The sequence below is a fragment of the Mytilus californianus genome, unplaced genomic scaffold (genome assembly GCF_021869535.1).
Source record: "Mytilus californianus isolate M0D057914Y unplaced genomic scaffold, xbMytCali1.0.p SCAF_1, whole genome shotgun sequence".
Classification (NCBI taxonomy): domain Eukaryota; kingdom Metazoa; phylum Mollusca; class Bivalvia; order Mytilida; family Mytilidae; genus Mytilus; species Mytilus californianus.
In genome coordinates, this window is record NW_026262581.1 from 4,873,779 (window position 1) to 4,887,168 (window position 13,390).

The 13,390-nt window shown below is 33.8% G+C and overlaps 1 protein-coding gene across 3 annotated transcripts in view; it reads left to right on the top strand.

Annotated features, from left to right (window-relative positions):
- Window positions 1-13,390, top strand: part of LOC127739261 (dystroglycan 1-like) — a 70,217-nt gene that overhangs the window by 15,261 nt on the left and 41,566 nt on the right. For 2 of the 3 annotated variants that reach the window (XM_052250918.1, XM_052250908.1), the window contains exon 2: window positions 8,638-8,697. The gene's annotated coding sequence lies outside the window, so the exon portion shown is untranslated. Of the gene's footprint in view, window positions 1-8,230; window positions 8,363-8,637; window positions 8,698-13,390 lie in introns of those variants that run through there. The other variant, XM_052250897.1, reaches the window with a different exon arrangement.

The following is a 13,390-nucleotide window of genomic DNA, read 5'->3' on the forward strand; positions in this document are numbered from 1 at the left end:
GACATTCATGCATAAATTAAGCATTTATTTATTTCCAATGTTGTGTAAAACATATGAATGTTTTGGCAAGCAGACGTTACTTAATATTTAAAAAGTGAATTTAAGATTCTGGCTAGTCATGTTCTTAGTTCAGCTGTCAGGAATTTTTAATACTAAATAAGATTGTTTGTTCGGTGAATCATTCTATATCTATAGGTAGTTTATTTACCTATATAGAATAGGTTGTTGACAATTCCATAGTTCTGAGTAATAATACTGATAAGATTTCAAAAATATACTTTACCCAATGACTGTAAGAGATACTTTTTGGATAAAGTACAGTGGATTCATTATCATTTGTGGAATACCAATTTTAGTGGTTTTTATGAGTAAATGTAAACCAGGAATTTAAATGTTTAAGGAAGTAAAAAAAATGCTATAGGCTTGTATGTAGACTTTGGCATTATTCATGAAATCAAATATGCACGAAAATACAATTTTTACTCAATCCACGAAAATTAATAAATCCACAGTATAATATTTGAAGACAAAACAATACAATTTTTTCACTTTAAAGTATGTTTTACATCACTTCTTTTGAAATCTAGTCAAAATAAACAATTCCTCCTTCTTTAAGTAAAACGAAAAAAATAAGCTTTCAATCAATGATGTTATTTTTATGCAGATGTTACTGCTACACTAACACTTGCATCTAAGAATGACTTTTCAATCAGTTAAACAGTATAGAAAAGATTTATAAAGTTCATTTTGGTAAAAATTGACTATATTTCCTTTTGAAGTTAGTACTTAATCCTTTTTGTGCTGTTCTTTTTGTACCATGTTGATTTATATAATTTCAACTAGTTAAGTTTTCAATTTTATGCCCTGCCTACAATAGTCTCTCCATCCATACTGTATCCAACATTTTAAACCTCAGCTGGTTTCCTATGTACCCATATTCTTGTAGATAACAAAATTTAGAAATTCTGTGGTTCCATAAATTTCTCATTTTTAGTTCGCCAGGCCCATAGGGCCAAGTGAACTTTTCTCATCACTTGGCGTCCTTCGTCCATCGTCTTCCCTTAACTTTTACCAAATTCTTCTCCTTTGAAACTACTTGGCAAAATTTAACCAAACTTAGCCACAATTATCATTGGGGTATATAGTGTAAAAAATGTGTTCAAGATAGAGAGAAACTTTTAATTGCAAAAACGATCAGCAAGACAAGAATTGCAAATCAGTCAACATGGCTGAAATTGTCCTAAATAAAGCAAGCATAAAATATTTTCCACTGGGCATTAAGCAAACAGCAATTGTTTTGATGCATGTTTTGTCTAAATTGTAATATTATGGCTGTGCAGAGAATAAATGATTGTTTACACATTTGTGAACCATTCCAGGTATGACAATATTATCCTTCATCTATTCGCTTGATAACTTAGTGTGGAACCAGATGTTTTACAAATATGTTTACTAGCAGAAGGTGTAATTGAGGTACATTGTATATACTTTTTATGACCTGGCCTGTATCCAAATGTCTCTTTATTTGTTATGGCTAATAGAAATGAGGAACAAATAGACAAGATAAAAATTTGCTACAAAGATGTATGTATGTTTGTCATAATGTTTCGGTTGAGAACTGTAGTAATGTTTACTGTGGCTATTAGTGGGATACATAATCCATTATATTCACATTCTTGTTGGATTATGATAAATCTCTGTACTTGCACAAAACATAATTCATAGGTAATAAGGAGAATGTTATTAATGGGACATAGTTCAATCAGAGCAACACATAGATTATATAGTAGTATATTTTACTACTGCATTTTTAAAAGATGGAGAGGTTTTCTATTCTAGAAAAAAAAAATTCTCTGAAAAAAAGTCTTGTATTAATTTCACCTTATTATTGGCCTCATCTTTTAGATGTCCTCAGAAAGATGAAATTATGGCAGTTCCCTGAAATTGCCTGGCAAATATATGGTGTTAGTATCGTGGTATTCAAAATTGTATCCACCATTAAACAGACCAGTTTCCAATTACCCAATTAAAGTTGCTTACATCAACAAACTTATTGAAATGCAGATCCTATGTCTCCTCTTAGCTTATGAAGACCATTTTTTAGCTCACCTGGCCCATTTCTCATCACTTGGCGTCCATAGGCCATTGTCGTCGTCTGTTAACTTTTACAAAAATCTTCCCCTCTGAAACTACTGGACCAAATTTAACCAAACTTGGCCAATTTAATCATTGGGGTATCTAGTTTAAAAAAATATGTCTGATGACCAAGCCTGCCAGCCAAGGTGGCTGAAATGGCTAAAAATAGAACATAGGGATAAAATGCAAGTTTTGTCTTTTATTTTGAAAACCATTATAAATAGAGAAAATTTGACAGGGCAAAAATGTTTGGAATGTTGAGCTTTACCTATTTTTCGTTGAAGACAAAAATGTCAGGCGACTTTTTAAAGGAGTTATTGCCCTAAAATGACAAATTTTACCATTTTTTTTGTTCATTTTTGCCTTTTTTCCTGAAAACTATAAAAGATAGATAGAAGAAACTTTAAGTTGCAAAAATGATCAGCAAACCAAGAACTATGAATAAGTATGATGGTCGAAATCGTCAGTCGACTTCTAATTAGAGTTATTGCCCTGTGATGACGATTTTTACCAATATTTTGCGTTTTTCAAAAATGATCAGCAAGGCAAGATCCACAAGCAAGTCAAATTTTGCGGATATAGTTAGTTGACATGATCTTTATCAGAAAGTAGAGTTGAGTGTTCTCGGATCCTTAATTGTAAGAGAAGTGTGGAAGCAGGATCTGTTTTTTAATTTAGTTGTTACATTCACATCATTTGTACTCTGGTGGATAGTTACCCGAGTGGCAAACATACCACATCTCTTTACTTTCACTAACCATACCCAAAATTATAACGAGCGAAAAAGTATGTAATTTCAGAATTTTGAGCAAAGGGAAGCAAAACAAGCATAGTAAGACTAATTGTCACATATTATCTCTGCCTTTATAAAGCAAGTGAATTGTACAGGATCTGAGAATAATTTTCACTTCATGCATTACATTTAAATAAATATTTTTTGATAATTTAACCTAGGCAGACCAATCTGAACAGAATCTCCAGTTCCAAACGGTTAGCTTTAAACAGATGGTTGTGTTTGAGTATTTTAAGAGGAGGATCAATAAAAGCACTGTTCCATTGATAAATTGCTGGGCATTGCCCATATATTTTGGGAATTTTTTCTCATATACTTTCACTATGTATCCCTTTTTATAACCTGATAGTAGGGAGTATTATTAGGGCCCCGCCGAATGGCGGACGCCATATAGTGATCAGTCTGTCCGTCTGTCCGTCCGTCCGTCCATATGTCCTTAAGAAATTGTGTCTGCTCTATATCTAGAGAACCGTTATGATTTCAAAGTTTATACTTGACATGTATATTAACCAACACCAGAGGGTGTGTCATAATGTATGTTCAACTTCATAGGTCAAAGGTCAAGGTCAAAAACTTTGGTTTTAGTTGACAACCCCATGTCCTATGGTAAAGATCTTGTGCGCTCTATATCTTGAGAACCGTTATGATTTCAAAGTTTATACTTGATATGTATATTAACCAACACGAGAGGATGTGTCTTAATGTATGTTCAACTTCCTAGGTCAAAGGTCAAGGTCAAAAACTTTGGTTTTAGTTGACAACCCCATGTCCTATGGTAAAGATCGTGTCCGCTCTATATCTTGAGAACCGTTATGATTTCAAAGTTTATACTTGATATGTATATAAACCAACACCAGAGGGTGTGTCATAATATATGTACAACTTCTTAGGTCAAAGGTCAAGGTCAAAAACTTTGGTTTCAGTTGACAACCCCATGTCCAATGATAAAGATACACATTTTTTACCACACATTATTCACAGCGGGGCCCACAGAGATGGCCCCCATCTCAATGATGTGTTTTCTGATCCAATATCAGGTTAAATATTTGTTTTCAGGTAGTTTACATGAAGATGTCAGTGGTCACACCAACTTGAAACTTAGTTGCATGTCATTTTGTGAACTTTTTGAAAAATATAAGATAGTGTTTTGACCTAGATTTTTTGGTTCAATGAACATGGAAATGTGTTACACTGTAGTGTAAATTAGGCATGATGTTCTATGGACACATTCTTGTTCTTCTTGAAAATCCATACTTGGTGATTATTTTAGGGGATTTATGTAGGTTTGACATTGTTAAGATAAATGGATATGTCAAGACTGAAGACTTTTAGAGAAAAGGATCTGGAATCTTTTAAACTTACCTGTAATACCACAAAGTACAAAGTTTACCTTTTGAAGACATTTATGATACATTCCAAAGTACACTGATACTCGATATATGAAAAATTGCTTTTAAGTTTAAATTTATCTAATTGAACAACACAGTGTTGATTTATTTGTCAAGGTTTGAAGTGACAAGAACTTATAGCCAAGAGGTTCTTGAAATGATGATTTCCGGAGCATACCTTTGAAGTCATGTGAGTCAGAGTGACTTAGTTGATAATATCTATAAGACTTTTGTTGAACATTATTGATATCAGTTCCAAGTCGATATTTCAAGCTGACTATTCTCTTTATAACACATGTAACAGTTTGCCACTTGGTCATTTAGCCATTTAATTATACCATTATTAATAATAAATTAATTTAGCTATAACTTAAGATTGGTAATCGATACGATTCACAAAGAAATTAATTGCTTTTCAATATTTCTTTTGTTTACCTTTCTGTACATAGCTATGGTTTAACTTTGCAATCAGCATTAATTCATTCTTGGGTGTCCATTTAAAGGTCTGAATATTAAAATTGATTTTTTATAGCAATGCTATTATTTCAATGCATAATTTATATAATAAAGAGCCCATTTTGAGATACATAGATATAAAAACCAATGATTTATTATTATTAATTTTAGCATTCAATTGAAATAGAGGAATAAATATATATGATACAATGATTGATTTTCATAACTATAAAGAAAAGGATTGATTCAAAGACACATTTGTTAAATACATAGAGGATATGATTTATTCTGTAAATAATGGTTCAAACATATTGATTGAATGATATCAGCATTTATGATTTGAATGAACTCTCATCAAAGGTACTTTAATGGGACTTTTGTTTCAGAAGAAAACAATAATAACAAACAGCTTGTAATGTTATTATACCCTGATGGTTTGTACTTTTAGATAAAAGGCTGTGTAGCAAGGGGTTATACATTTTTTGTCATACTTTTATCATTCTAATTACTGATTTTATATAAGGATGGGGATTTAGTCCATCAAGGACACCAGTCAATGATCAATAACAAATTTAAGGGATTTGGGGTTTTGTCTGTCACACTCTTGGTCACCTAAAGATTTCATATGCAATTTTTGGGAAAAAATCTCTGTTGAGCTTTTTTTAATATTCCAGGAATACCAAGTGAAGTCGGCACAAAGGGCAGAGCTCTGTGAAGTTGCATTGGAAACAAAACTTGTATTTTCTGTGTTTAAGATAATTTGTAACATGTGCAGTGTCCAGTGCTAAGAGATTTGGTTATTGTCTATTGTCTATTTGTTTATCTCATAAGTTAAAAATCTGAAAGTCAATGAAACCTAGTTGAAATTGAATTCATTTATGAAACCAAAAGATTTTCAACAATATTGTTTTTATACCCATGAAATCAAAATGTTATTCAGTGCTCTATATTGCCAGGTTGCCTACTGACTGTCTGTGGCTCTCTGGGTTCTCCGGCTTCCTCCACAGATATAAACTGGACGCCATGACATAGCCAAGTGTGCTGAAAGTGTTGTTAAACACCAATAATCAATCAATCATGGCACCAAAATGCTGTCCATACCTTTCTGTTATAAAAAATGTACGGTAACTCAGTCCGTAAGCACAGAACACTTACAGGTTCAAGGATAAAAAAAAAATAGCATTGAAAACAATAGAAAATTCATCCAGAAACCATATTTCAATTAACTCAAATTACATGTTGCCTCATTGGCAATCATACTGATTCCGTGACTGATACAGGCTTTTCTTAATCTCTAGTTATGTACATGTACAAAAACTAAGGATGCAACTCCCTCTGGCTAAAATACCAAAGATTTTCTACCCAAAGAATAGATAACCTTAGCTGTGTTTGGCAAAACTTTTCAGATTTTTCAAATTTTTGGGGTCCTCAATGCTCTTCGTACTTTTTTGATTGGAGCATCACTGATGAGTATTTTGTAGATAAAACACTGTGAAAATGTACATCTGGCATACAAAATTATAAGCCCGAATCTATGATGAGTTATATAGGCCTTAGATCATATTTTGTCTGTTCTATTAAGCCTTTGTTTGGTTTTGATGCTTACAATTGTTTATTTTATTACTACCTAACCTTGCTTTTGGGTGTACCTGAAACAGGTGTCATATTCACTGAAATCTGTATCAATTGATTGGAAATAACACTTTGTAAATTTTGGACACCCAAAGTGCTTTTATGGATTTACCTTCATTAGGAACAATCAAACCCAGAAAATTGATGTTCAAGATGTATAAATATTTGAGGCGCTACATGACCAAAACAAACCTAAAGAGAACAGCCAAATCCATCTGAAGTCAACTTAGAAAAGATATCAAATAATCAGATTAACTTACAGCATTTAGAATTTAGAGTAAACAAGTTGTTTTGTTAGAATAAATTGTGTTAAAAGTTTATCCATTTGTCTGCATGTTACATGTAGATTATTGACAGCAAGTATAACAGAGGGAACATTGTGAATTGTTTCAAAATTACCCCAAAAGGAATTAGTTTATCTTTTACCTGTTTATCCAAATCTTTCAGATATGTTTATGAGAATACAAAATTTTCTAAATAAAAGAAAATGTACTCTGTACATGTGCATGTGTTGAATATAGTCAATATGAGCTGGTCTTCCTAAATTGGAACTTCTTTAAACCATGACCTACTTGACTCAGTTCTCTTTATGTAAAATGATCAACTACAAAGAGAAAACTGTGTGTTTCTTTATTGGTGTCTTATTTGCCATGAATAGCAGTAGCTTTATAAATTCTCTTTGTTCAGTGTTCATGGTTTATGATTCATATTTTAATGTTGTGTACTGATCTGCAACAGTGAATTTTCAGATAAAGATTTCTTTGTGTCAGCTGTCTCATCTCCAAGTCTGATTAATAATGCATATAATTTTTACTAAATTGTCGATATTTAAAAGAACCATGAAGGGAAAAATGTTAAATGAATATTTGAATATCACTGATTTTGAAATTTGAGAGAATTTTACATTGTCTATGATATTGTATACAAATAAAATCTCATTTACGATGAAATAATCCTGAATGTACGAGACAAATTGTTTATATCTATCATAAGAGTACAGGCTTCTTTCAATTGATCAGTACAGTAGGATACTGATAACTGGGGATTCCATAAACAGATTGGTTTTTTTTGTCTTATTTCCAGTGACAAATATTACATGTATCTTCAGGATTTAAATACTGATAAATTGAAATGTTCAACCAGAAAAATTTAAATGATAGTATGTCTTATATTCATTAAAATTCGCCGTTTCAGAATCTTAATTTCTATTTCATCGTTCGTACCTCAAAATGAAAATAACATTGCGCCATTGGCTGAATTTATATTGTTTAGGACGTTTTTAATCAATCACAATAATTTGGTGTACGCTTTTGAAAATATTACCCACAATGAATTAAATTCTGATAGAATGGATAAGCCAGAAATGATATTTTTCTATGTCCCAAGCTATATGTAAATCTCAGATGAATCATAATACTTAAAGTAAGGCTCTTTAGTGGATAGTCCACATCACTTAACCAATGGTTTTTGATGATGCTGTTTCTCTCAAATATAGCTTATAAAAATGAGGTTTACTAGAAATCCCCCCTGTATCCCATCATTCTATAGTTTATCAATTAAAAAGAGTTAACAGACAGTATAACATTATGCATCTTTACAGTGTTGATTTTTCTTCCCACTCAGTTTTACAGTCTGTTTTGATTATTACTTACTTTACAGAAGTGTAAATGAAGCAATTATTAAAGCTTCATATTGGTATCCTTGACGATAGTCTTCTGCCCTGGCTGTTCTCCAGTGTTCAGTACTAGACAATTGTTATGTCATCTGCATTCTGTTGCTGTACAGCAGTTAATTACCGTTGTGATGATGCAACATTGTAAATAAAATTTGAATCATTGTCATTTGGACGTTTGCTGCCATATCTAAACCTGTTTCATTTTATTTTGCCTACAGTTCCTTAGTCAGAGGCCTTTGTAATTCTGGATTTTGTAAATTAATCATGCTTATAATTCTTCAGGTGAAATATAGCAATATTTGCATGACAATTCACACAAAGTTAGTCATATATTACTGCCGGAGGTAGAAGAGGATTAGATAATATAAATGAGACGGAAGTTATGCTTTAAAACTTTTAGTTTCGCTTTGTTCATGTTTTGTTCATGTTTTCGTTACATTTGTTAGAGATACTGGTGTATACTTTCTTCATGGAATCATGTGATATAGATCAGCTATATAGAATTTTTCTATGATGTTAGGATAAGTTTTGTTAAAATTATTAATTTCTCTTAACAGGAAAACTGATGTGGAAAAGTTCTTCCAGAAGAATACAGCAGGAGAAGTCAGAGAAATCAGGTATGTTTGTACTTATAATGGTGCAATATAGAGTAGAATATAGTAAAAACAGCTGAACAGTCATGACAGTTAGTATGATTTTGTTCCTGGTTATATTGTATCAGGAACATCCAGAGAAAAAGAATATACAGTCAAAGATGTTTAGAAAGGGGGCAATCAAATCAAAATCGGCAAATCTAGAAGGCCCATGACATTAACAAACATTGCACTATTATTTTATAACATAAATGCACAATAAAATGAAAATATAAACTGTTACATATATTATTAAGTATATAAAAATAAGAAAATAAGGTATGATTTCCAATGAGAAAACTTTCAATCAGAGATGAAATGAAAGAAGTTAACAACTATTGGTCACCATATGGCCTTCAACAATGAGCAAAGCCCATACTGCTTAGCAAGCTATAAAAGGCACCAACATTACACATTAAACGACAACCACTGAATTACAGGCACATTCAGAATGTGGCAGGGTTAAACATGTTTGTGGTCACCAAAAGAGAATGTTAATGTGCCATAAAAACAGAAATGATTGGTTTACTTTGAATTATTTTTTGCTAACACTATCTCTTAGAGGCCTTACAACTTATCCGAAATTATGTTGTTCAATTTTACTTAAAAACAAGACTTATGAACATTTCCTGTACTTTTGACACTTAAAAAATGAATGACAAAATAACATGTAGCTTGGAGATATTGTCAGAGGTTGAAATAGTTCTGGTGGGAGTTGACCCTAGTACAGTAAATCAACAGCCATTATTATGTTAACTGTTAATTATTACCTGTGTACCTGTAATTAATATCAATTAACCTGGCAGCATTACACAATAAAATGTTATAGAGTGTGTTTTATGTCCGATTATGTGAACAAATGACATAAAATGGCCAGTTTTCAAGTCATAAAGGATGTCCTGATACTTTGGCTTGGAGCTATAACAGTATATTGTATTGTGTAATTGATATTTATGGACTTCTGAAAATGAGGCTACTTGAATTATTGTTTCTTGTTCAATTCAAACATTGGATGGTATATTATGTATACTGGTACTTACAACTAACTCAGGCCTCTCCATGCACTAACTGTCTGTATTTTAATGAAACAAAAAAATTGTAGAACACCCATTTTTAAAAATAAGTGTAAAAGCATTTTAGACATTTTTTTTCTCCAAAAATGTAGTTCACATAAGACAAGCTGAAGCTTGCCAGTATAAAAATAATTAGTTGTGGTATGATTGCCAAGGAGACGACTGTCCACCAGACACCAAATGATGTGAATGTAAGCAACTAAAGGTCCATGTTTGACCTTCAACAATGAGCAAAACCCATGCATATCATGAAGTCAACTATTAAAGAACCCGACATGACAAAATGTGAAATAATTCAAACGAGAAAAACAATGGCCTGAATTATGACAAAACAATTAACAAAAAACAAATATGACGGACAGCTACCAACAAAAACAACTGAATTACAAGCTTCTTACTTGGAACAGGCATTTATAGAAGGTGATGATGTTGAAAATGTTTGTGAGCGGCTCATCCCTGCCCTAACCTGGGACAGTGGTGTAATAGCACAAAATAATAACAAACTGTAAAAATCAGTTGGACCTGGTTTCACTCAACAGTGTCTAGTTATAGTCCAAATATAACTGCTGTACAGAGATGGGAGCCAACGTTTAAATTATTGCTGGTCTCTGCATTGTTTTTTTTTAATTACTTTTACTTTTGTAAATACAATTTTAATTCATTTGATGAATTTTGATTCTTTTGCTCCTCATATTACAGTGGGATTCCTTTTTTTAGCTCACCTGGCCCGAAGGGCCAAGTGAGCTTTTCTCATCACTTGGCATCTGTCGTCCGTCGTCGGCGTTAACTTTTTACATTTTGAACTTCTTCTAGAGAACCACTGAATGGAATGAAACCAAACATGGCATGAATGTTCCTTATGAGGTGCTGACCAAGTTTTGTTACTTTGTAGCCGATCCATCATCCAAGATGGCCGCCAGCGGGGGACTTAGTTTAACATAGGACCCTATGGGAAATGCATACAAATGACTTCTTTTAGAGAACCACTGAATGGAAAGTAACAAAACATAGCATGAATATTCCTTACAAGGTGCTGACCAAGTGTTGTTACTTTGTAGCTGTTCCATCATCCAAAATGGCCGCCAGCGGAGGACTTAGTTTAACATAGGACCCTATGGGAAATGCATACAAATGACTTCTTTTAGAGAACCACTGAATGGAATGAAACAAAACATAGCATGAATGTTCATTAGGAGGTGCTGACCAAGTGTTGTTACTTTGTAGCCGATCCATCATCCAAGATGGCCGCCAGCAGGGGACTTAGTTTAACATAGGACCCTATGGGAAATGCATACAAATGACTTCTTTTAGAGAACCACTGAATGGAATGTAACAAAACATAGCATGAATGTTCCTTACAAGGTGCTGACCAAGTGTTGTTACTTTGTAGCTGTTCCATCATCCAAAATGGCCACCAGTGAGGGACTTAGTTTAACATAGGACCCTATGGGAAATACATACAAATGTCTTCTTTTATAGAACCACTGAACGGAATGAAACCAAACATGGTATGAATGTTCCTTATGAGGTGCTGACCGAGTGTTGTTACTTTGAAGCTGATCCATCATCCAAGATGGCAGCCAGCGGGGGACTTAGTTTAACATAGGACCCTATGGGAAATACATACAAATGTCTTCTTTTAGAGAACCACTGAATGGAATGAAACCAAACATGGTATGAATGTTCCTTATGAGGTGCTGACTGAGTGTTGTTACTTTGAAGCCGATCCATAATCCAAGATGGCCGCCAGCAGGGGACTTAGTTTAACATAGGACCCTATGGGAAATACATACAAATGTCTTCTTTTAGAGAACCACTGAATGGAATGAAACCAAACATTGCATGAATGTTTCTTATGAGGTGCTGACCGAGTGTTGTTACTTTGAAGCCGATCCATAATCCAAGATGGCCGCCAGCGGGGGACTTAGTTTAACATAGGACCCTATGGGAAATACATACAAATGTCTTCTTTTAGAGAACCACTGAATGGAATGAAACCAAACATGGTATGAATGTTCTTTATGAGGTGCTGACCGAGTGTTGTTACTTTGAAGCAGATCCATAATCCAAGATGGATGCCAGCGGGGGACTTAGTTTAACATGGGACCCTATGGGAAATACATACAAATGTCTTCTTTTAGAGAACCACTGAATGCAATGAAACCAAACATGGCATGAATGTTCCTTATGAGGTCTTGACTAAGTGTTGTTACTTTTAAGCCGATCCATCATCCAAGATGGCCGCCAGAGAGGGACTTAGTTTAACATAGGACCCTATGGGAAATACATACAAATGTCTTCTTTTAGAGAACCACTGAATGCAATGAAACCAAACATGGCATGAATGTTCCTTATGAGGTGCTGACCAAGTGTTGTTACTTTGAAGCTGATCCATCATCCAAGATGGCAGCCAGCGGGAGACTTAGTTTAACATAGGACCCTATAGGAAATACATACAAATGTCTTCTTTTAGAGAACCACTGAATGCAATGAAACCAAACATGGCATGAATGTTCCTTATGAGGTGCTGACCAAGTGTTGTTACTTTGAAGCTGATCCATCATCCAAGATGGCAGCCAGCGGGGGACTTAGTTTAACATAGGACCCTATGGGAAATACATACAAATGTCTTCTTTTAGAGAACCACTGAATGCAATGAAACCAAACATGGCATGAATGTTCCTTATGAGGTGCTGACCAAGTGTTGTTACTATGAAGCCGATCCATAATCTAAGATGGCCGCCAGCGGAGGACTTAGTTTAACATAGGACCCTATGAGAAATACGTACAAATGTTTTCTTTTAGAGAACCATTGAATGGAATGAAACCAAACATGGCATGCATGTTCCTTTTGAGGTGCTGACCAAGTGTTGTTACTTTGAAGCTGATCCTTTATCCATGATGGCTGCCAGATGGGGACAATGTTTAACAAAGGACCCTATGGATGATACATACAAATGTCTTCTTTTAGAGAACCACATACTGAATGGATTGAAACCAAACATGGCATGAATGTTCCTTATGAGGTGCTGACTAAGTTTTGTTACTTTGAAGCTGATCCTTCATCCATGATGGCCGCCAATAGGGGGACTTCCTTTAACATAAGACCCTATGGGAAATACATACAAATACTTCTTCTAGAGGTGCACTGAATGGAATGAAACCAAAACATGGCATAAATGTTTCTTGTGAGGTGCTGATTAAGTGTTGCTACTTTGTTGCCGATTTACTGTTCAAGATGGCCACCAGGATTTTTTATTAAATTACAGGACCAATATTAAACCAAATTTGGCCTCACTCATTATTAGGGTATCTGTTATGATTTTAATCTATTTTTACATGATTTCCAAAACCAAAGTAGAATCAGGTGAGCGACACAGGCTCTTGAGAGCCTCTAGTTGCCTATTGCAATAATTCAGTATTTTCATGTGGTTTTAATTTATATATTTATGAAATCAACAAGATTAAATACACTTTGAAGTTTTTGGGTGTCACAAAGATGCATTAGCCTCAACAATAATGAAAAATGCTACTTTACAACATTGTACTTTAAAACCACAGTCTAACCAGTTAGGACACCTAGGTTTAAATGGCTACTGAGCAGG